The sequence below is a fragment of the Canis lupus genome, chromosome 30 (assembly GCF_048164855.1).
Source record: "Canis lupus baileyi chromosome 30, mCanLup2.hap1, whole genome shotgun sequence".
NCBI lineage: Eukaryota > Metazoa > Chordata > Mammalia > Carnivora > Canidae > Canis > Canis lupus.
The window spans coordinates 37,824,765-37,828,962 of NC_132867.1; the positions used below are offsets into that span (position 1 = coordinate 37,824,765).

The 4,198-nt window shown below is 44.7% G+C and overlaps 1 long non-coding RNA gene across 1 annotated transcript; it reads left to right on the plus strand.

Annotated features, from left to right (window-relative positions):
- The first annotated feature begins 218 nt into the window (after window positions 1-218).
- Window positions 219-4,198, plus strand: LOC140621696 (uncharacterized). The gene is made up of 2 exons (XR_012021464.1): window positions 219-675; window positions 2,246-4,198. It is a non-coding gene; the product is annotated as an uncharacterized lncRNA (long non-coding RNA).

Consider the following 4,198-nt stretch of genomic DNA (forward strand, 5'->3'; position numbering starts at 1 on the left):
TTGTAGCAGCAATTGCATTAAAAAATAGACTTACTTTTATTTTTAAACTTTCATTTATTTATTTTTAAATTTAAATCCAATATTATTAACATATACTGTTATTAGTTTTGGAGGTAATATTTATGATTCATCACTTGTATACAATACCTAGTACTCATTACTTCAAGTTCCCCCCCTCCCTTAATGCCCATCTAGATTTTTTTATTTTTTAGAGCAGTTTTGGGATCACAGCAACATTGAGCAGAAGGTACAGAGAGTTCCCTCCACACATGGATAATCCCCTCCACGGCCGGCAGCATCCCCAGGCCAGAGTGGTACATTTGTTGCAAATGATGGATCTACAATTGATAGTCATAGTCACACGAAGTCCACAGTTGACCTTAGAGTTATTAAATCTTGGTATTGGACGTGATATGGGTTTTGACAAATGTGTAATGACACCTACCCACCATTACAGTACCATGCAGAGTATTTCCACTATCCTAAAAATCCTTTCTTCTCTGCCTATTTATTCCCCTACTTCCCCAGCAATCACAGATCTTTTTACAGTCTCTGTAATAGCAATCGCAGTCTGCAGAACGGACCCTAAGGAAATCATTAGGCGTAGCCTCCCCAATCCAACAGACAGGGTGTTCACCACCTCGTGTGGCATGAAGCCTGATAGAGTCAGCTTAGGTAAGTGATGCTACCTTCAGTTGATGGAATTATGCACAGTCACTAAAAATAATTTACAGTATTTACTGACTGGGGGCAGAGGTTTGTAATATATTAAGTAAATAAAATCTGACTACTGAACAATAGGTCCCATATGAACATTTTCAAGCAGATACATGCCATGCTGTTAACAGGGCTTGTCTGCATGGTGTGCTTAGAAGCAATCTGATTCAAACTTTTCTCCTTTTGGATCACCTGCATTTCCTAACTCTTTTTCATAGTAAATACATATTAATTTTTAAATAAGGAAAATAATAGGAGCCGTTCATTAAAAATGGATAATGCTTATCCATGGGTGATGTTGAGATTATAGACGGTTTTTATTTTATTTTATTCTTCATTTTAGGTTGAGCCTAATATGAAATTGCTCTTTCTGTAGGAAAAAAAATGGTTACGTGTAGGCACTTTTATATTATTACTTTTAATATTTTAAAAAAATTCTAGGGGGATTATGTCACCTGTTCACTTAGGTTCCTCAAAGGGCTCCTGTTGAGGGGATTTAAGACTGTGACTCTCACACAAATAAATCTAAAAAGGAACACATGTCTGAGATTTTATTTAACTCACTAATTAATGAGGAAACCAACTAGCAAGACATTACAAGAGGTTCAGTGGAGAATTCCAAGAACACACATGTACACGCTATCACGGATGCTGAAAAATTTCCAAACAGATGCAAAACTGGCCAATATCTGAAGAGCAAACATCAAGGGTATCTTCACCAAAATTCACTTGCATATCTATATATCCATATACAGGAGTAATTAGTATTACTATCAGTTTCTTAGAGCTTTGTATTAGTCGGGTTCTCTAGAAATAGACCCAGTAGGTGTGTTGTGTGGTACGTGCTGGATGGCTGGTTTGTGCAAGCACACCCTGAACGTCCCTGTTAATCACTATCTTGAGACTATATGGATCTCATCCTCCCACTATATTCCCATTGAGCAAGAAATGTAGAAAAATGTGTTGTTCAGTGTTTGAGGTCAGGTGCTCAGGAGACAACCAACCTGGAACATAATGAGGGGTGTCCAGATGGCAGGTCTTCATGTCCTTGGAATGCTGGCCATGCAAGGAGGAAAGGTGACAGGTGGTTGCTAGGCTAGTTGCTACATTATAAAAGCAGCAGGTGGTTTGCCCAATGAGCTACTTCTGGACTCCCTAATGTAAGCTCCCCCAGTGAATCCCTATGTTGATTGCTGTCTCTGGGTCAATTCTTGAGTCTCGTGGGACTACCGCCCACCCTGGGCTTAGAGTCTGCTGGTGCACAGCTGCACAATATGCATGTATATATATATGTATGGTGTATTATGAGAAGCTCACTCATGCAATTTGGGAGGGTGAGGAAGTACAGACCTGGGAGACTTGGTGCTGTGGCTCTCATCAGAGTCTGAAGCCCTCAGTCCAAAGGCCTGAGGACCAGGAGTGCCAATATCCAAGAGCATTGGATATTGGAGAAGGTGGATTATTAATTGCTATTATTAATAAGCAGAGAGAGAAATTTCACTGTTTTTCACCCTTTTGTTCTATTTAGGCCCTCATTGGATTAGATGAGTCTGCCTGCATTCATTCGGGAGCCATATCTGCTTTACTCAGTCTCCGGATTCAAATGTTAACATCTTACCAAGATACCTTCACACACACCCCCAGCAATCGTGTCTAACTGGCTGTCTGGGCACCTTGTAGCCCAGTCAAGTTGATGTATAGAATGAACCATCATACGCTTAGAGTTTTCAATAATGATTGAAGATGGCTCAGGTCCTGTTGCATCAGGTAACTCCATGTGGAGAGCAAGATGGAGTTGCTCATGTCAAGCAGTGACTCATATCAAACAGTGATGTAAGGAGCCAAAGGCATTGCAGCCAAGACCAGATATTGGCCGGTGACACCAGCACCCACCGATGACACCCCCAGACCTGACAGCCAGCAGAAGCATAGGAGGCCTGTAGGGGCCCCAGACGGGTGACATCCCTCAACAAGGGAGGATTTTTGCAGCAAACCATCAGACTTCCCAGACACTGACCCCTCCACATCTGACCACTTCAAAAACACAGCTGCTGCGGAAGGTCCTGCCCAAATGAGGCCCAGGAGCAACAGAGATCCTTGCCTGCTGGGATGTAAGAGGCAGTGCCAGCTGGAAGCGGACCCGGACGGGCCAGAGGCCTTATCTCCACTGTGCACCCACACACTCACTTCGCCTGGGATGGTTCACTTACAACGTCCTGTTCCACCTCATTTGTTGTGTGGCCTGTCTCCTGCCTTGTTTTGTGGGACGTGCAAGAAGCCAAGTTCAACACGCCGTGAAATGTCCCTGAGTTTGGAATCCTGGACCTGCTTCATCATCGCGTGAACCTTGCTTGAGGACCGAATAAAGCCGGCCCTGGGGCAGACACACCTTACGTGTGCACCTTCATAGTGTGCTCACGACACCCCACGAACTTCTTTGCTCATTTCAAAGTTTTTCGCTGCTTTTTCGGACATTTCTTTTTATATGTGAAGATAAAAACCCAATTCTTGACTGTACCCTTTGGTCTGGACCCTGGCTCTCCTCTGGACCAAAGGAAGACCCTGCCCTCCTCCAACCCTCATCCCTTTGCATTCAGGCCCCACTAGGCCCTCTGACTTCCTCGGGCTTGAGGACCTCCCACCGCCCACCTGCTGCACGGACGCCCCCCTTGCCTTGCTTCAAGAGGGGATCCTCCTCAACTTCACCCTCCTACCCACCCCCACCTGAGCTCAAACTTTGTTTCCTCAGGGAAACCCCCTCCCAACCCCTGCACCTTCATCAAAGCTTCTTTTAGAGACTTTGCCACAACTTGAATTTTAGTGTGAATATGTTCTATGTAAATCTGAACTTTGTGATTTTCAAATAGCATAGGCTAAAAATCTTAGTAAATCTTTCTGCTTAAACTTGGAAATAATGCAAACCTTCTAAAGTACCCTTTCCCTCTGCCCCCTGCCCCCCCCACGCCCCCCCAAAAAAGTCCCTCAGGACCGCAGAGCTTCAGAGCTGCATTTCCAATGACCTGTAAACAGGGTTTCCACCCTGGGTGGCTGGTGGACAGAAGTGTCCGCACCCGGGGTCAGCAGCGTAGACCTTGCACTTGCTGTGACACTTCTGTGGTGGTTACTGTTTTTCCACACGCAGGTTGTTATGGCACTTGCAGGGGACCAGAAGATGCTGGAATTATGGTAAGCTGAAGATAAGTGAGACACAGCAGACACCAGACGAGCCCTCCCCTCTCCTGCATGGGGACACTCTTATCACAATCTACGGAACAAACTTTCCTGACACAACCCTTTAGCCTCTCCCAAGCATTCACCTTTCCACGGCTCGCCACGCCTAAAAGCCTACATTTCGTTTCCTTTGTCCTGTCACTTCTCTTCAAATGTATTGTCCCATGAAGACTCCTTTGGGTTACTCTGCACTGAGTTTCCCCCACCTGTATGCATGCAGCCTGTATTAATAAACTCTCTGTATTCTCTT